Source organism: Ambystoma mexicanum, chromosome 9 (assembly GCF_040938575.1).
Source record: "Ambystoma mexicanum isolate Mex_15411 chromosome 9, UKY_AmexF1_1, whole genome shotgun sequence".
Lineage (NCBI taxonomy): Eukaryota > Metazoa > Chordata > Amphibia > Caudata > Ambystomatidae > Ambystoma > Ambystoma mexicanum.
In genome coordinates this window covers 299,203,525-299,224,906 of record NC_090931.1, presented here as the reverse complement: position 1 = coordinate 299,224,906, position 21,382 = coordinate 299,203,525, and the positions used below count along the sequence as shown (strand labels likewise).

The window sequence follows — 21,382 nt, the reverse complement described above, 5'->3', positions numbered from 1 at the left end:
GATAACCGAGAAAGTAGGTGGCAGTGCTGGAGTTGGCTTGGCCTGAGGGGTGGAGAGAGTGAGCTGGGAGGAAAGGAGAAAGTGATCACTCCAGGAGAGAGGAGTGGTGAGAGAGCTAGAGAGGGGTAGGTCTGAAGAGATCAGAACATCCAGAGTGTGCACTGCAGAGTGAGTCGGGCCAGAGGGGAGAATAGAGAGTGAGAGAGAGTCACATAGGTCATGAAAGAGTCCAGAGGAAGGACAGGAAGCATCCGGGTGGGTGTTAAAATCTCCAAGAAGGAGGAGTTGAATGGTCAAGATCAGGAGGGAAGAGGAGCAGCCCGCCCACTCAGAGAGGAAGGAGGAGATCTGACCAGGTGGCCGATAGATGGTAGCCACAGTAAGGGAATGGCTGGGAGAGAGAGAGAGCCTGCAGACGAGGCATTCGAAAGAGGAGTAGGCCTGTGTAGGAATGAAAGAGGCAGGAATCCACTCAGAATCTTGTAGCGATCAGGGAGGAGAGTGTCAAAGCTTGTGACAGAGCTGGCTGTGAACCAAGTCTTGGCGAGTCTGATGACATCAATGTCAAGTTCTTCCAGGAGGCGGCAGATGTCACACGAGTGTTTGATGGCTGAGCGAGAGTTAATATGGAGAAGGTTTCCATCCTTGAACGACTTCCGGGTAGGGGTACAAATCAGAGGTATGCCATGCGAATGTGTAGAAGAAGCCTGGGAGGGGGCAGAAGAGGAAGGAGGAGATGGCAAGGTAGCCAAGGAGGAGACAGCAAGGGGAGGCAAGGAAGCAGTGGAGGGGAGAGAGGGGACAGCAGAAGAAGGAAGGAAGTTGATGAAGTGCGGGAAGTGTCTATCAAAGAGGAGATTGGCCTGCGGGCCTTGGACCAAGACGGTATCATTCGGGTAAACATTTATGATGACCTTAGAGGAGTCGAAGGAGGCCAACAGGGCCACAAACCGGGTGCCACCATTAATGGGAGAAGAAGAGAGAGGAGACAGTACAGAGACCATATGAAGAGTCCATAGGTCTGGTGAGGGAACGACAAAGAGGATGTCGGTGAGGGTTTGCCTAGAGGAGGCAATGGTATAGGTGTCAGCTATAGGAAGGCCGGGGTTGGAGACCAGGATCTCCTTTTTAAACTTCTTTCTACCATATTTTGTTAAGAAAGCATGATAGTCGATAGAGAAGCAGTTAGAAGAGATAGGAGCGACAGAGAGCAACATAGAATAGGTAGGGAGAGGAGAGAAGAGAAGAGGAAGGGGGACAAGGGGTGGGGGCAGGAGAACACTAGGGAAGGACACAGGGAGGGGTGCAGGCAGACGAGATAGAGAGAGATTGGGGAATAGTAACTATTGGACAGGACGATATGTGCTCAGACAATGGTAGAAGGTTTACTAGATGAATTAAATGCTAAGAAGTCAAACTGCAGAATGGCACTACTTTCACAATGCCATTTAGATACTGGAGAAGGAAAAGCACACCTATGTCTGAGAGTCCAGCATACGGGGGAAATGCCTAGGTTTCACAATGCAATTTTAAATACTTTCACAATTTATTTATTGCAATTTGTAGCTAATTTTAGAGGTTATCCTTCCAGAAATAGGGTGGGCTGTTGGGGCATATTATATGCACACAGGGCGAAAAATGCTCACAGGGGTTCTTGGAGCCAGTAAAGAACCGCCTCATCCCCCATCAGGTATTTTTACTGCAAAAGGGGGAGGGAGGTTCCTCTCTGCCTACTTAACTCTAATCATTAGTGACAATATAAATTCCATTTTGAGACAAATAGAAGATTCTCACCTTAACCCTCTTTAACTACTTTGAAATGGCATAGTTATAGAGACATCGTTAGGTGAATATTCAGAGACTTTTCTTTTCAACTATCACCATTAATCACGTACAAATCATAGGTTTAACCCCAGTAGAGCAACTCAGGATGGCTGAATCCAGGGGAGTCGACTCAGGGTAGGGGAGCTGTGCAAGGCAGGAGGTGACAAGTGGGTGGTGCTTGGCTGGGTGGTTATAGAAGAAGGGGCTAGGAGGCAGGCAAACCCTCATTAAGGCGGGGCATGGTTGGGGGGTTCAGGAGTGACAGGAGGAGGATGGGTATTAAGGCATAGCCCTATTTGGAGAGAGTGGGGCAGGAAAAAAGGCGCAGAGCATGGATCCGAAACAAAGGAACCCATCTGAGTGAACAGCCGGGCAGGAGGTAGACTCAAGGGCGGGATTGGATGATTGGCTCCTGGGTAAGTAAGGGTGCGGGCATGGAACAGAAACAGTAAGCAGGCATTTGGGGGTGGGGTCATGGAACAGAAACAGTAAGCAGGCATTTGAGGGTGCGGGGGGTGGGCATGGATCCAAACTACAGCTCCGGGCAGGTGTTGGTGACAGAACAAATATGCATTTGCCATGGTTTTTTCGCCATTCTTCAGGTCCATTGTGATTTATAAAGTGTTAATTTTCTGTGGATATGGGGTGGTCAGAGGCACAACAACGACTGACATGTTTGTAACATTTTTGAAAGGCTGAAGCATGAGTACCATGTTCGTTACTTACCAAATGTGGGGTCATCCACTGGATCTGGGGTACCAATGTATGACATGACAAGCATTTGCAGAGCATGCATTCACCCTCACACGGGTATCTTGATGCAGCTGGCAGGTGTTTATAATGTAAAGGTAAAATAATGAACGTCATTTGCACACTTTGTAGACATGATGACTTGTACCTTTAAGAGTCATATCTTGAAGATGGCCTCTTGAAATAAGGAACTCGATCAAGTTGCACTCAAAAGCACATTAAGAAAATGCATCATGAGTTGCATGACAACATTCACAGATGCCCATGCCGCCATGGGCATAAACGTGCAACACCGCTGTCCTGCAGTGGCGTAATTGGCATGCCCATATCATGCCAGCATCACAATCGAGCCTTGGCAGTTGGAGTCTTTGTGAAGCCACAATTCCTTTCAGCTGCTACTGGTGGGAGGATCACAGGAGCTCGCCTGTGTGAAACAATAATGACTAAAAACTGGTTGGAAAGATGGCGCAGCCAGCTGTGACTTGCGTCTAACATCTGTGTGAAACCTGGAGTCACAGGTTCGATTCCTAGCAAGGGCGGCTCTGCATCTCACCCACCTGAGGTCGATACATTGAGTACTGTTCGTTCAATTGAGTTATGGAAATGCCTGCTGGCAAGTGCCAAGGTAGAGTTTGGTTTTGGGAATGTGAAAATGACGCGGGAATGAAGGACTAACCTTCTTTGCCGCACTACGTCATCTGACCTGACCTGTGAGTGGATGGGACACCACCCACACCGACCACTGAAGAAGAAACATGCTTAACAGGCCTGACTACTTGGATCCATGTCATTTCATCACAGGATTTTTTTTTCCAGGGTTTTTTACCGCAAATTTTGTAACGAAAAAACCCATCAAATTTTTTTTACATTTATTTTTGAACCCCCATTCCCTTTCAGTTTTAATCTATTCCCAAACACCCACATACCATATATATATTTTTCTGACTGTACCAACTCCTTATACCCGGGAGATTGCATATAGGAGCTATGGGGCGCGGAAAACGCCCCCCCCCACTCCAGCTAATCATTCTCATGCACAGATCAATCCATGAGATCACAAGCACACATCACACCCTCGCAGAAGCACACACATCATGTTGACATAGCCAGACAGGTTGCAGAAGAGAGACCAATTGGTTTGTGAACACCTCACTGAGGCACTTCGTTTTTACCAACCTAAAAAGACCTATACCACAATAATCCAACGGGTATGATATGGGATGGGCCTGTAGGCAGTAGTAGAAGTGTACCAAAAAAGTAGTGAAATTTTGACTCTGGTGGGGACACGATAGGCAGGAGGGGAGCAACGTCCAGCCCATTATTCACGGGGTGCAGATATGCTGGTTGACAGCCTACTGAGTTGAAACATATTTCAGTGTAGCTGTAACTGCTATTGGGTGGTAAAGTGGAGAAGTGGGCTTTAACTTCACAAAGAGCATTTTCATTTGTAGCCCTCTAATTTCTTTTATTGTATAGCCCCCTAATTTCATGTATTGTGTGTACTTTTTGATGATCAGTATTTACATATAGTGCAACTAAGAGCCCATGTTCTGATACATTCTCTATGGTACAAGGAGAAACTGATGGGAGTCAGACTTCATTCACATTTCGAGGCTTGTCTTCGGAGGATAGCTCAGGGGCAACTTGCTCGCCTTGGAAGCAAGACGACACAGAGCAGCACAGGTTGCATCCTGGGGTCCGCCCTTAGAAACCTCTGGGTATTAAGTGTGTTATAAATAACCCATCATATCATATCATGTAGACAAGTGCCCTTAACCCCTTAACTGCTGATCTTTAATCAAGTCAATGGAAAAGGTATGGACATACTCGTCCTTAGCACTTAGAGACTGGTGGTTAGGACCACATGCCATGCAAACTATGTGAAGTCTATAGGAGTGCCTGGTGTGTTCCGTTTCTTGCTCAGATGTCTGCTCCCACCCCAGGAATCTTGCAGTTGCACAGTTTGTGGGGGCCGTTGTGCCGAAATATCAGCACTGGACAGCTCCATGTAACGTTTTAATGTAGAAAATAAATGCATCAAAATCATATCTTTTACATTTAAAAGTACATATTCATTCAATGGAAAGGTTTTGGTGGATATACTTTTAATGTAAAACATAGAATTTCGATGCTTTTATTTTCAATGCATCATTTTAGATGCATTGTCTTTTCGATGCATCTTTTTCGATGCAGTAACCATAAACCAGTTAGCACATTTGTTTATGAGAAAAGAGAGCTTGAACCATGGGGCATACACTGTGCATTTAGCAAAGCTTCATTTGAGAAGACACAAAGAGACCATGAAGGGATGCAAACACAGGTGTAACATGATTGTGGAGTCCTAGTGATGCAACAAGCATTGCTACACCTTCTGGATATGCGACAGCTTAGCCATTCCACGTTAAAACCAGAACTGTAGAATCCAGTGAAAGAGTAAAGAGGTGAGGACACAAATGCATTCACTGGTGTGAGTTTAGGGGGAAACAGAGAAAAATAAGCCAGCGTAGAAACAAACAAATTCTTGAGATAGCGTTCAAATACACAATTTCTTGTAAGGTACATATTTGCATGATAGGAGTGGCACAATATCCCGGCTCTACTGACCATGAATATGAATTCAGATCGCAGATAACTGGAGATTGTCCATTTCGGCAAACTAAACTCAGGATGTTGCAGTTCAACCTCTGGGTAAAGTTGGCCTAATATTCCCTCAGATGAGCGGTACTAACACCCAGATGCTGGTCCAGCTAGAAGGGGATCTGGTTATCATTGACATTCATGTATAATTCAAAACAAAACAATATCTTGGGTTTTGGCTCTGAGACAACCTATTAGGAATTTCACGATTATAAACCTTTCCAGAAATGTATTAAACTCCTCTTTCATTCAAAGTTAATATTAAGCCATACTCTTGTGCCAACACATGTTTCGAGCTTTGTGCTCTTCGTCAGAGTTTCAAATCATTCTTGAATCCACAAACTTCTTCTTATTTCACTACAGTTAGTATTAAACTCCCCCTCAACTTATATAATGTTCCAATCTGTATTTATGATTGAAACATCTAGTTCAATATTGTGCAACAGCTTGGTTGGTTCCCCAATGTAGCTTGTTGTCCATGCTAGTATCCTTTATTAGTATCCCCTTCAAATTACATGGGAAAATATCCCATTCTACAGATGCTCCAGACCACATTTAATACTAACTTTTGTGAAATAAGAAAGGGTTTGTGGATACAAAGATGATTTAAAACCCAGACGAAGAGTGCAAAGCTCGAAACAGATGAGGTTAATACATTTCTGAAAATGTTCATTAATGTGAAATTCCTGATAATTTGATGCAGAACCAACAACAATGCCATTGTATTGTTTATCATGTTGACGTGTTCCAGGGCACTGGGAGGCTGGAGGGTGGGAGTGGGGAAGTGACGCAGGAGGGCTGGGTGTAACCAGTTAGAGGAAGGCGAGAAATAAATGAAGACACATGTTGCACAGCTCCATGTCCTGCGTGTTTATTGAAGTGCACATGCAGTGTGAGTGGTGGCCTCTACACGGGCCATGACACAGGCGACGATGCGGGTGGCAGAGGACAGCCGACACAGACCACAGAGCAGGCAGTCACACATGAAACGTATGCCTGGAGGCACCGTTCACAGCATCGCACACCCGCTCACAGCGAGGTCGCATATCCTGACGTGAGCACAGGAGCATGAAGGTCACGCCCACCGGGCGAGGAAGAGGCACGGACCGGGCTGCAGCGGTGTTTTATGAGCTGGAGATGCATCAGGGTAATGTGGATTTCAACTTTTAAGGTACTGTCAAGGGCACAAGGCCCACGGCCTCATTGGCACGCCCCAAAGGAAAGGGAGGCCGCAAGCAAGGACAGCCTGATGGTGCTCGTGCCTAACTAGGCGGCCACCAAGGAAGAGCCAGTGGCTCCTGGGGTCACCCTCACTCCACACTAGGGATCAGCATTCCTCAACTAGCCCTGGGAGGGGCCACAGAAATACAGGATTACAGTGAGCACTAAATCCACTCACAATGTCTGCTAAGGATGGGAACCAGGGAGCATAAGCCCAAATACAAGGTCCACAGACACAAGTGCCAGAGGCGCCTGAACAAGCTCCATATAGACTGCCAGACATCCTAGCAGCCCAGATGCCAGGGTCTTTTGATGTGACTGACACCAGCAACATGGGCCCCAGATGGGCCCGATGGATTTGAGAATTTGATCTATACATGGGGGCTACAGGGCCTATAGCAGACAAAAGACAAAAATGTCCCCTCACGTTGGTGGTGGGACCGGCCACTAGGGACATCATTGACGAGATGCTCTCGGACTCCATCGACATGATTCAGGACCTGAAAGACGCTTTAGCAAGCTATTTCACACCACACACAAATGTGGACTATGAGCGTCACATGTTTCATAGCACCAAACAAATCAAAGGGGAATCTATGGACGCGTATGTGATGAGACTGCACATAAAAATGAAACATTGTGACTTTGCCAACTATTCCAACACAGGCCTTAAGTTCACAAATCATCACAGGATTTGAATCGCAAACATTCAGAAGAAAGCTTCTTCAAAAGGCCTGCACCCTGGACGAAATCTTGGCGTTAGCGAGGGCGGAGAGGGCCGTCGACTCACAGGTAGAGACCTTCAACAACCCCACAGTGACAAAAACTGTTCACTGACTCCAACTAGAATGAAAACCAGAGGAACTGGTCTGTTACAATTGCGGATTTGAATTCCCACACAAAGGCGTCTGCCCTGCCATAGGCCAACACTGTGTCACGTGCGGGGAGGAAGGCCATTTCAAATCGGTATGCAGGCTCTTCCGGGAGAAAGGGAGGGAGAGAGCCACAGAAGCACCGCCAAGGAGCAAGGTGAGAAACGACCCTCCAATGCCATCTCATCACGGCTCCACTCCACAAAGGCCACAAAGTCACACCTATCCTGAACAAAGAGAAAGAGTCTCAGGTGAAGATCGACAAAGGAGAGAGAGAAGAGAATGCAGAAGATATGTGTCATGCACAAGACCAATGCACAGATCCAGGCGCCATGTGCGATATATGGTGGAACAATCGCCATCGGACTCTGACTCAAGCTCGTCAGGGAGTGACCAGAGAAAGAAGGCGGACGTATACGCACTGGGCAATCCCAAGGCCACAGAACATAGCCCAACGTTGATCATCAAGTTGAACGAGCCACAAACTGAGTCCCTCATCGACACATACGCCACGGTCAATGTGGTGAGCGAAAAAGTATTCAAGGACCTGCCACAAAGACCGAATCTACACCCAGCAACAGTAGACATCTACGCATATGGGGCCAAAGCAGCCCTCAAATGCCTTGGACAATTTGAGGGTCTCTGTCAGTACAAAGGCCAGGAGAAACAAATACCCATACACGTCTTGGCCACTGAAACGGAAAGAGGGTGTGTTGTTAGTTTCAAAATGGCTGCTAATATGGGACTCAACTCTACAACATCATGGTCCATAAATATATTGACCCCATCGAAATGATTAACAACCTATACGCCTGTCTGTTCAAGGGTATCGGGAAGCTGAAGAACTGACAAGTGAAACTTCACATAGATGACTCTGTCTGCCCCATTGCACAACACTATAGAGGCATTCCAATTAACATCCAGAAAAAAGTGCAGGATGAACTGCACAACTATTGGAACAGGACATAATTGGGCCAGCAACAGGCCCCCCCACCTGGGTGTCACTGATCGTGCCCGTCCCCAAAAAGGGATCTGAGGCTCTTAGGCTATGCGTCGACATGAGGCAACCCAATCAGGCGATACAAAGAGACACATGGCTTAGTGCATAAAAGACATGATCCACCTTCTGAACGGGGCCATGGTCTTCTCTAGACTAGACTTACAAAAGGGATACCGCCAACTCATGCTGAGCCGCGAGAGCAGAAACATTACCACCTTCGTTACTCACTTGGGGCTGTTTTGCTAAAAGAGGTTAAGTTTTGGTATATCATCAGCAGCAGAATTTTCCAGGCCGAAGTGCACAATGTCATCAAGCACATTCCGAACTGCCTCAATTATAGTGATGATATCCTAGTATTTGGCACAGATGTCAACAAGCATGAGGAAGCCCTCCTGAAGATATGCAAAGCCCTGGAAGCCGCCAATCTCATGCTGAACCGCGAAAAATGCGAATTTAGAAAAAGCACACTGCGATTCTTCAGGCACATTATTTCAGAGACAGGCATGACACCCAACCCTGAAAAGGTCACAGCCCTAAACGAAATGGCGCCCCCATCGAATGTGTCAGGGCTGTGCTCTTTTCGTGGCCTCATCAGCTACTGCAATCGTTACATTAAGGACTTTGCCACGGTAAGTGAGCCGCTGAGCATGCTGACCAAGCATGAGACCACTTTCAACTGGACAGACAAATGTCAAAAGGCCTTTGAAATCATTTTCGAGAGGGTCACAAAGGCTGAAAACATGTCGTACTATGATCCCAGTCGCAAGACTGAGTTGACGGTAGATGCAAGCCCGCTAGGCCTGGGAGCCATCACTGCGCAAGTGTACCCAAATGACCCATCTCACACCCACATTGTCGCCTGGGCCAGCAGGAACCTCTCCACCACCGAGCAGGCCTACTCTCAGGCCAAAAAATAGGGTTTAGCCGTGGTGTGGGCATGCAAACATTTTCACCTCTTCCTGTATGGCAAACCTTTTCGCGTGCTCACGGACCAACAGGACTTGCTATTTCTAAATGGCAACCCGCAAGCAAAACTGCCACCCCGCATCGCAAGGTGGGGGCTACGGTTGCAGGATTACTTGTTTGACATCACACACAGGCCGGGCAAAAGTTAGAATCCTGCTGACTTCCTGTCCAGACGGCCCAGAGGGGCTGCGTAACAGAACCATCAGTGGCGGATAGCTATCTTTGATACCTTGTCCATCAAGCTGCCCCTGAGGGGATGGACACGACACTGATAGTCCGTGAGGTTGAGAATGACACAGCCTGTCAAATCATCTGTGAGGGATTGAGCTCTGGCCTTTGGAGGAGAGCCAAGGAAAAGGGGCGAACCGCGGGTGACACCATCCGCCTAGAGGTGGATCGACTACTGCAAGTGAAGGATGAGCTGGCACTCACAGACGATCACATCCTGCTAAAAAATCGCAAACTGGTGATCCCAATAGTCCTGAGGAAAAGGATCATAGAACTAGCTCATGAAAATCATCTGGGAATAGTATCTACCAAGCGCATGCTGCGCCAGAAAGTGTGGTACCCGCAGCTTGACACCATGGTGGAGGACTTACTAAAATCATGCCCCACATGCAGCCTCATCACTCCCAACCGGCATCAAGAACCGCTAAGCATGTCGGAACTCCAAGAGGGGATATGGGAAGCGGTAGCAGCCAACTTCTTTGGACCTGTTGAAATCGGGGAAGTTTCTCCTAGCCATCATGGACGAATATTCTGGATACCCAGAAGCCCAGCTAATATCATCCATGGCAGCTCCGCATATGATGCCCGTTCTGGATCACGTCTTCATTGCATATGGGATTTCAAAGGTGCTAAAGACAGATAATGGAGCCCCGTTCAATGGGCATCACTTTGCGCAGTTCGCAGAATACATGGGTTTTCATCTTCAGAGAATAAATCCACTATGGCTACAGGCCAATGACATGATAGAGAGATTCATGGCCAACCTGAAGCGAGCATTCCAAGTCGCCAAGCTCACAGGACAGCCATATGAACAAGTCCTACACCAACTTCTACGAGACTACAGAAGTACTCCACATAGCACCACCGGGAAATCCCCAGGAGAGATAATCTTTGGAAGAAACATGAAGACAAGACTACTCCAGTCGGAGGTTACTAACAATCGACCCTAAGTAGACCAGGAAGTGAGAGAGCATGATGAAGCAGCCAAAGAGCGCATGAAAATGTACACTGATCGGCGGAAAGGTGCCCGAGAACTGCAGATTGTAGTGGGCGACGTGGTGGCTGTGAATCAGCCGCAGACCTACAAACCCACATCAGCTTTTCAGGAAGAGCCACTACTTGTCACTGCGAAGAAGGGGTCAATTGTCACAGTGCAAGGAACGGAAGGGTCCATCACTCGCAAATCTTCCCACTTCAAGGGAATTCCCTTGCTAGTGTCCAGACGACTCACTGCCCGAGTGGTTGTGCCCATTGACTAGGTGTCAGATGATCCTTATCAAGGGGATCAAGAAGACATAGGGAGCTCCGACCATGAAGACCTGTTGGACAGTGGAGCTAGCTGTAGTCCCCCAGGACCCAGGGGCACGCGATGGCAGTGAGCTCGAAACAAGCCTCGCCGCTTAATTGAAGAGATGGCTTAGTTAACCATGTTGGGCCATCACCTGTTGTGACCCATCCAGTAACTGTTTAAAAAGGTTTATAGTGATAATTTCGAAAAAAAAATGTCGACTTACAAAAATGTCGAAAAAAAATGTCAAAAACAATAATGTCGAAAACCTATACTTATAATGACAAGAGTCCATTTTTAGAAAAAAAAATGTCAAAAAAAAGTCAAAAAAATGTCATTTAGCACTATCAAATACATAAACAAGAAGAGTCCCCCCAACCCCCCTCACCCAACACCCCCCTGCTACCCCCCATCCCCCCACCACCCTCTCACCCCTCATACTCAACACATTTTAATTATATATTTATTTATTTATTTATTTATTTATTCAATAAATAAATAAACAAGAAGAGTATCATTTACTAGGGGTGGGGGGTTCCCCCCCAACCCCCCTCACCCAACACCCCCCTGCCACCCCCCTCTCACCCCCCCACCACCCTCTCACCCCTCATACTCAACACATTTTAATTATATATGTATTTATTTATTTATTCAATAAATAAATAAACAAGGAAAATATCATTTAATAGGGGGGTTCCCCCCCAACCCCCCCTCACCAAACACCCCCCTGCCACCCCCCCCACCACCCTCTCACCCCTCATATTCAACACATTTTAATTATATATTTATTTATTTATTTATTTATTTATTTATTTATTCAATAAATAAATAAACAAGGAAAATATCATTCCCCCCAAACCCACCTCACCAAACACCCCCCTGCCACCCCCCACCACCCTCTCACCCCTCATATTCAACACATTTTAATTATATATATATTTATTTTATTTTTTCTAAAAATTCGAAAAAATGTAGAAAAAAATTTGACATTATTGCTTTTCTACATTATTTTTTTCGACATTTTTTTTTCCACATTTTGACTGTCGACATTATTCCATTTTTAGTCTCTATAGGCCAAAGGGCACATACGCAGTCTTGTTTCTGTCTCTAGTACCGCGTGTGTTTATAAACACAGCCGCGGAGGCCACATCGGATGGTGTGCATTTCAGGCAGCTGCATTCAGAGACGAAAGAGAAGGCTTGTACCGGGTGAGAATACTTTGCTATTTTATATATATCTGTAGGCTCTCCTCTCCGCGAGCCGCATTTAGTCTCCTTGTATGTTACCGACAGGACATAGGACATATATTTAGCTTGATTTAATGTCTCGAGTTTTGTGCATATTTATACATCTTGTGGAGGAGACTATATCGGACGGCGCGAACCTGAGCCCGCTATTTAATAATCTAGATAAAAGACTTTCCTAGATTAGAACTTTGACACTATTACAGTGGTTTGAAACGGGTGCACTAGAGGTCCAGAATTGTCAGTTTCAACATGACAAACTAGGACAGGCTTGTGCAAGTGGCATTTGTCTGATCCAAGCATTAGTTCATCCTCCCACCCTGTCTGAACCCATTTAATTTGATGCAGTTTACTTTTTCAACTCAAAACGCTTCTTTAATTGCTGCACCTAATGGCTTACAACCTTTAATATGCAAACCTTGTTCTATACCTTTTTCTTAGGGTTTTTTCACCTACGGGTTAGCATTTGTTGGCCTCTCCTTCCAACTTGATCCCACACCGTCGAAGACTCGAAGATTTGGAATATTCCCTATCCTTATCTATTATAGAGTCGATTGCAGACACGATTAGAGGCTAAAACATTCTACAATTTAAGGTTGGTAATAGAAGGGGTAACATATTGATCTGCTCTCTGTGGAGACAGGGGACACTGTGTTTTAGCAATCGAAGTCTGAGATAATCTAGTGATATCTCTTTTAGCTTCTTACTTTTGTCTTTTGTAGATGTAAATTTATTTGCATCACCAGTCCTGTTTGGGTGGCGGATCGAAACAAACACATTTTTCGGCACCACTTCTGGACCAACTTAGGTGAATATATATATATATATCCCCAGGTTTTATTTCCATGGCTAGAGGCATCGAAAATTAGGAGGCTCACTCATTATACTCTGTATTTTAACAAAGTTTTTTTCTGTTTTTTCTATTTTGTCTGTTTTAATGTGTTTCATTAAGGGTCAACGTCTCCCACAGACTTTCAGATCTACAATCAAGCTCTTATGAATTGTACAAAGTTTTACCTGCAAGAACTACTGAATGATAGACAAAAAATTTAAGCATTAGTTCGTTCCAGGTTTTTATTTGCAATATTTAGTGCGCCCTGAGGAAGGCGACTACTGAATCGCTCAATGGAGCCAGATCGGTTGAATTCGCCGAAACTGTTATGATATTTTAAGATCATGTATGTACAGTAGGCACGTAGCACTTTTTTTGCATTTAGTACTTTATTTCTTTGTTAACAACTTGGCACTTAGCACTTGGTTGCACTTAGCACTTTATTCAATTGTTAACTATTTGCCCTCTCCATAGCACTTTGACTATTTGGATGGAATTTAAAATGAGACAGCGATGCTTTACCTTGAGTAACATGAGGTTACGAATTGTGGCAACTAAACTGCTATTGAATGGCTTGAGGCATTAGATTTGACAAGTATTTTATAATCAATTTATCGATTTTATTGTTGATTTGATGTTTATATATTATGCAATTTTATAATGGTAATAAATTACTAATTAAAAATGATAATGTGAATATTTATGACTGGGCTCTCCTTTTCTTCCTCGCCTCTATTTCCATAATTGAGTACTCAAATTAATACAGTACTCCTCCATGTGAACTCCCTTTTTCCCTTCGGGATCTTTTTTTGTAATTTTGTTGTTCCCCAGTTCCATGGTATAGGGGTTACCCATGCGTTGTGATATATTATTGGTACAACTTTGTGTTGCATGGGTTGTTCGAAATTAGAGACAATATTTTGGGAATATTTTGGGAATTTTTTCCCGTGTTGCTTTACACAGTGACCCTTTCTCTGCACTACAGACCCTTTGTTCCCCTACTTCAAGTGCAGATTAATTCTGCTTTATCATTATTCTCTGACTATGGCAGCCACTGATGTGGTCTTGTTCAGTGAAGAACAGTTGGCAGATGCCATTAACGTTCCATCATTTTTTGACAACATTGAGGGGACTATGGGCCCCAATGATGGTTCTTCGATCACTAGTGACAGCATTATTAAATTGAAAAAGAAAAAATTTCGAACAGAAATGCATAGTCACTTGTTGACAGAATATTTAAAAAAGAATATTATTCCCCAGGGCCTTTTGGTTAGAAATGAGCCATGCTTATTCATAGACGATGAAGAATATAAAACACTATTCTCAGGAGTCGCAACTAAATGCAGTCGGGACTGGATGTTGTTAACAATTAATACTGCCCTCAAGAAAAGTTCCATCATTGGGGATGAAATAGATAAGGCAGAGACAGTATTTGCCTTGGATACCACCATCATTAACATAAAGGAGAAATTAGAGCTTATAGAAAAACATACCAAGGATTTTGTTAAAATCACTACTAACAAAAAGATGGACAAACTTAAAAAGGATATCCTAGCCTTTTCTAAGGAGGCGGCCTATCCTTATTTGTCCGCAGACTACCAGGGCCCAGGACATTGGAGAGATCCCAATAATCCTCAACAGGGCACTACCCCCTTTCAAAAGAAAGTTACTTTTTCGGATACATCATCCAATGGCAGTGGATCATATCCTACTAGAAACTCTCGAGGTAATAGGGATAGGGGTAGGAATTGGAACAGAGGTTATAATCGAGGCCGAGGACGTCCATATTGGCAGTATCAAAATTATAACCGTCCAGCTAATTTTGTTCCTCAAGGCCCACATACTCCCTTTCCTCCACCTAACCTCCCTTTTCCGCCCCCGATCAAGGGGCCCCCCCATTACAAAATTATTTCGAAACCAGGAGAAGGTCATACCGCAGGTAGCCCTACCATCGGCAGTATACAACATTTCTAAGAGACAACTTAGTGAATATGAGACTCGAATTTTGGAGAAGGGTTTCTCGTTTGTTCCTATGAGAAACCCCTCCAAAATGGAGGTAGAGATTGAATTACGTGGTTTATTTCGCAAAATACGTTTGCGTGACTTCTTTGGGAATCAAGCCCATGTTAATGGTGACGACGGCCTTCATACTACTTTAAAATGTAAATCTACCTTCACTCCGACCTTACAAATGGTTTCTGACGAGACAGCGGTATTTGAAAAGGCGGTCCTCAAAGACTTTAACTCCTGCTATAATACATCTAACAATTATAGCAGGGGTTCCTGCTTCAATTTTGGTAGACAGGATTGGGCCAGCCTTCAGGAACTTAAGTCAGACACCTCGATAATCATAAAGCAGGCAGACAAGGGAGGTGGAATTGTTGTCATGGACTCTCATCAATATGACAATGAAATTTTGCGCCAGCTTGACAATTCAGCTATATACAGGAAACTTCCGAGTGACCCTACGGAAAGCATCAGAGCTCAAATTGCAGCGATTGCTCAACGAGCACTAGAAAGTGGAGCCATTAATGATAAGGAATTTCGTTTCCTTACTATTAAGGGAACTAGGACTCCGCTCATATATGTACTTCCCAAAATACACAAGGACCTCCTCAATCCGCCAGGACGCCCTATTGTGTCATTATGTGGATCTATATTAGAACCCATTGGTCAATTTTTAGATTATTTCCTGAAGCCATTGGCGGCCTCTACTGAAACATACCTGGCTGATACCACTGATGCCATTAAACATCTTGAGGGTTTTCCTTTTAATCATGATTCCGACATACTTATGACCTTAGATGTGGAGTCATTATACTCCAATATACCACAAATGGAATCTTTAAAAATAATGAAAGACTTTTTGGACTCACGGCCAGGCATTCAAGTAGTTCCCACTGAAATACTAATAGATTTACTTGAGATAGCTCTTTCACGCAATTATTTTCGTTTCAAGTCTTCTTATTATCTACAAGTGAAGGGAACAGCGATGGGGGCAGCATTTGCCCCCAATTACGCCACACTTTTTATGTGGAATTTTGAAAACAGGTGTATCTTGTCAGACATTAATCCCTACAGAGATGCCATTAAATTGTATAAACGTTATATTGATGACATAATTATAATCTGGGACAAAACAAAGGCAGATCACCTTGCATTTCTTCCATGGCTAAATGCGATGGATACGAACCTCAAATTTACTATGACAGCCAATAGCACCTCTTTGCCGTTCTTGGATTTGTTAATCAAGAACTTTGAGGGCTGCATTATTGTTGACCTGTACCGAAAAGAAACTGATCGGAACACTATTTTAAGATTCGACAGTTTTCATCCTGAATCATTGCGCAAGAGCATTCCTTATAGTCAGTTTCTCAGGGCTAGACGAAACTGTACTAAATTGGAAGACTATAAGACTCAGGCGAACATTATTGAAGATAGACTGCATCAGCGAGGCTACCCTAAATACCTACTTCGTCAAGCTCGCAAAAGAGCCAGATCCCAGCATCGAGATATTCTCCTCGAGAAACATTCCCGGGAAGATATTACTAAGGAGCGGCTAGTTTGCGCTATGACTTTCAACACCTTTCATCACAAGATCAAACAAAGCATTATGAAACATTGGCATCTGCTTCAACTAAATAATCCAGGACTTGCAAAACCTATTTTTGCATTCAAGAAAGGCAAGAACCTCAAAAGTTGGCTCACTAAAGCCGACAGGTCGAGTACTGGACCTAAATTGAATACGGTGACAGGATTGTGGGGTGGCAAATCCATCCAAGGACACTTTCCATGTGGTTTTTGCAACCAATGTGCTTCTACAATCACTGGATCCGTTGTAGGGATTAATGGTAAAAATTGGAACCTTAATCATCATACCACGTGTAACACCAAAAACGTGATTTACGTAATTATCTGTCCCTGTGCCTTAACGTACATTGGTAGAACATCTAGGCCTATCAAAACTAGAATTGGCGAACATAAATCTAAAATTCGAAACAAAATTGTGTCTGCTCCCTTAGTGTCTCATTTTGTCGAAAACAATCATGATCTGAACAACTTGAAATGGTGCGTTTTGGAAAAAGTCTATGGCACTGATGTTAACAACACAGCATCCCGCTTGGCGCAAAGGGAAGAATGGTGGATGTATAACACTAATAGTTATGAGACAGGACTTAATCGCCAAGAGGAATGGCTCCATTGTATACCTTAACATGCTACACACACATATATATACTTTTTTACTAGATCACTGCAAGTGGATCCTCACCCAGGTCCGCTGATGATTGTTTAACACATCCATTTTGGCAACTTATGCCATGGTCCCTGTATTTTAGAAATTAAGTCCCCTTTGAGCATTTATGGGACTTAAAATTGACGCATATAGTCCCTATTTGATTAGGGTGCTATTTCGCGTACAATGTTGAATACAACACTCAACAGCGTTTTTTTACGCCAGTTATTTAAATATAGCCTGAGTAGGTAATATTGTTGGCACATTCATTCATGCTACATTTGCTAACATACATTTATACATTTGTAGGTTTTCTGTGTGGCGAGACCGTACTTTAGTCCTTTTTTAGTCTCTATAGGCCAAAGGGCACATACGCAGTCTTGTTTCTGTCTCTAGTACCGCGTGTGTTTATAAACACAGCCGCGGAGGCCACATCGGATGGTGTGCATTTCAGGCAGCTGCATTCAGAGACGAAAGAGAAGGCTTGTACCGGGTGAGAATACTTTGCTATTTTATATATATCTGTAGGCTCTCCTCTCCGCGAGCCGCATTTAGTCTCCTTGTATGTTACCGACAGGACATAGGACATATATTTAGCTTGATTTAATGTCTCGAGTTTTGTGCATATTTATACATCTTGTGGAGGAGACTATATCGGACGGCGCGAACCTGAGCCCGCTATTTAATAATCTAGATAAAAGACTTTCCTAGATTAGAACTTTGACACTATTACAGTGGTTTGAAACGGGTGCACTAGAGGTCCAGAATTGTCAGTTTCAACATGACAAACTAGGACAGGCTTGTGCAAGTGGCATTTGTCTGATCCAAGCATTAGTTCATCCTCCCACCCTGTCTGAACCCATTTAATTTGATGCAGTTTACTTTTTCAACTCAAAACGCTTCTTTAATTGCTGCACCCAATGGCTTACAACCTTTAATATGCAAACCTTGTTCTATACCTTTTTCTTAGGGTTTTTTCACCTACGGGTTAGCATTTGTTGGCCTCTCCTTCCAACTTGATCCCACACCGTCGAAGACTCGAAGATTTGGAATATTCCCTATCCTTATCTATTATAGAGTCGATTGCAGACACGATTAGAGGCTAAAACATTCTACAATTTAAGGTTGGTAATAGAAGGGGTAACATATTGATCTGCTCTCTGTGGAGACAGGGGACACTGTGTTTTAGCAATCGAAGTCTGAGATAATCTAGTGATATCTCTTTTAGCTTCTTACTTTTGTCTTTTGTAGATGTAAATTTATTTGCATCACCAGTCCTGTTTGGGTGGCGGATCGAAACAAACACATTTTTCGGCACCACTTCTGGACCAACTTAGGTGAATATATATATATATCCCCAGGTTTTATTTCCATGGCTAGAGGCATCGAAAATTAGGAGGCTCACTCATTATACTCTGTATTTTAACAAAGTTTTTTTCTGTTTTTTCTATTTTGTCTGTTTTAATGTGTTTCATTAAGGGTCAACGTCTCCCACAGACTTTCAGATCTACAATCAAGCTCTTATGAATTGTACAAAGTTTTACCTGCAAGAACTACTGAATGATAGACAAAAGATTTAAGCATTAGTTCGTTCCAGGTTTTTATTTGCAATATTTAGTGCGCCCTGAGGAAGGCGACTACTGACTCGCTCAATGGAGCCAGATAGGTTGAATTCGCCGAAACTGTTATGATATTTTAAGATCATGTATGTACAGTAGGCACGTAGCACTTTTTTTGCATTTAGTACTTTATTTCTTTGTTAACAACTTGGCACTTAGCACTTGGTTGCACTTAGCACTTTATTCAATTGTTAACTATTTGCCCTCTCCATAGCACTTTGACTATTTGGATGGAATTTAAAATGAGACAGCGATGCTTTACCTTGAGTAACATGAGGTTACGAATTGTGGCAACTAAACTGCTATTGAATGGCTTGAGGCATTAGATTTGACAAGTATTTTATAATCAATTTATCGATTTTATTGTTGATTTGATGTTTATATATTATGCAATTTTATAATGGTAATAAATTACTAATTAAAAATGATAATGTGAATATTTATGACTGGGCTCTCCTTTTCTTCCTCGCCTCTATTTCCATAATTGAGTACTCAAATTAATACAGTACTCCTCCATGTGAACTCCCTTTTTCCCTTCGGGATCTTTTTTTGTGACATTATTCCATTCGACATTATCACTGACCACCGTTTAAAAAGGGGGGAGATGTCATGTTGACATGTTCTGGGGCACTGGGAGGCGGGAGGATGGAAGGGGGGAAGTGGGCGGGGTGTAACCAGTTAGAGGAAGGTGAGAAATAAATGAAGACCCATGTTGCACAGCTCCGTGTCCTGCGTGTTTATTGAAGTGCGCATGCAGTGTGAGTGGCGGCCTCTACACGGGCCATAACATTATTTTGCATTACTTTTGGAGACTAGTACAGAAGTGTTTGTGACACCTTAGATTATACCCGTCCAGTACAGGAGGCTGTGCGCTTCCTCTCCCACACCCCGCTAACCCCCTGACTTACTGCAATCCATATAGAACAACCTGCCAAACGAGTACATAAGTTCTACTAAACAGCATAGGCACAGCTCACAAAACTAGGGTGCAAGGGTTGAGCCCTGAGGGACTCCACCAAGTCATAGATTGAAATGGCGGTAGCACAACTGAATAGTCTTTTCACAAATCTCACTAAGACTGTCAGTCTAAAGGTCAATAGAATACATGCATCTCTTGTTTTCCGTTTACTGAATTAGATGTGATTTGCAGTGAACTTCACATTTTCAGAAAGTGTTATAGAGTTACATTTTCTTAAAATTGCAACCACTGTAATAAGCAGCTGTTGATCCCCGATAGTTTTTGTAAACACATTGTTGCTTAAACATAACCCTAGGGTATTTGTTTCTTATAATAACAGCCAAGGCTTTTCGTAGACTGGCCAAACTCATGAGATTTTTTTTCTTGCAATCCGTGTGTCATACATTACAATCCTATGTTTTTTTTTCGTGATATTTGCAACATCGTTAGCAAAGGCAAAAAACCAAGGCTCTTTTGTAGTAGCCCCCCTTCATTGGCGTGTTAAACTGTTGGGGGTTTGCTTTCAGGGGCAGTGGCCGCTGCTAAGCTGCTCTGCCTGGCGTGGTCCTTACCATGCGCCGTGATAAGCACCGAGGGTCTTATTGAGCAACAATGGCGGATAATAACGCCACCGTGGCGCGTCCGCTGCTTGCCAGTTGTTTAAATCCCATTTGGTTTTGTGAGTTTAAACACGCAGGGAATATTCCACCGCGCAGTCCAGATGGCAGATCAAGCTTGCGCGTCATGAAGGCCCTGTCATTTCGCCAATCAGAAGTGCAATAACTAGATGTGTGCGCCATGCATCCATCTCAGTACAAAACAAACACAACCAGAAATGTGGGGGAGGAGTACCAGCCGTGGCAATGCTTTTTAAATAATTTGAACAAGACTCGTCATACTTGTCATCACAATATGTAAGGCAGCAGCTTGGTAAATGACACAGAAGATATTCCCTGGTGCATTGGGCCGTACTGTCAGATAATGACCATTGCACAGGGGTGTTGCTAGGTTTGAAAATGCTAATCTCGAGACTGTCGGGACTCTGGACTAGCTAGCCTTTTGGTTGTAGCACCCCCCGCCCCAAGCTTCTATCTGGGGCTAGAACCAAAAGACCAGGGCTTATAGCCCCCTCAGCTCCCCTCCCCCTAGCTGTTGCTCCCAAGTTAATCATCATAAGAACCCACCAAGAAGTGCCAATGTATTGCTTGGCAATATTCAGGTGTGTCGTGCTCTGGAGTCGAACAAAATACCTAACGTGCATAGCATCCACCTACTCCTCTGAAATCACACACTCCCACCTGCAACAAGAAAACTACAATGCCTGCAATCCCACAAAGACAGCCATGTTGTTACCACAACATTTTTTGTAGGTAATGGAATTAATTTCAGTTTTCCTATACCATCAAATTCAGTGCTAGCATTAAAGGGGGCTGAGGGAGGTGGGGTGGGGGTGCGCCAGGCAAGTGCTGGAACTAAATCATACACTACAATGCCAAGAATGGCCTGAATTACAGTCAGTTGAGTTACTCCTGCAGTAAATCCACACACGTCCCCATGGGACCCTGTGGACTTCAGAAATGGTGACTATCACTGCCTTGCCACCACTCATAACCCAGCTGCAATTTTGCCAGACCGAGCCGGGTGATGGTGATAAGAGTTTGGCAGTAATTCCGTGGAAAGACCAAGGAATTACCAGCAACCTCTTTATG

General features: G+C 43.9%; 2 long non-coding RNA genes across 2 annotated transcripts; both read left to right on the top strand.

Moving 5' to 3' along the window:
• The first annotated feature begins 12,366 nt into the window (after window positions 1–12,366).
• Window positions 12,367–13,130, top strand: LOC138489632 (uncharacterized). Its single transcript, XR_011274841.1, has 3 exons — window positions 12,367–12,625; window positions 12,753–12,838; window positions 12,983–13,130. It is a non-coding gene; the product is annotated as an uncharacterized lncRNA (long non-coding RNA).
• A 4,939-nt stretch (window positions 13,131–18,069) lies between these two features.
• LOC138489631 (uncharacterized) lies at window positions 18,070–18,663 on the top strand. Its single transcript, XR_011274840.1, has 3 exons — window positions 18,070–18,220; window positions 18,348–18,433; window positions 18,576–18,663. It is a non-coding gene; the product is annotated as an uncharacterized lncRNA (long non-coding RNA).
• Window positions 18,664–21,382: the final 2,719 nt, after the last annotated feature.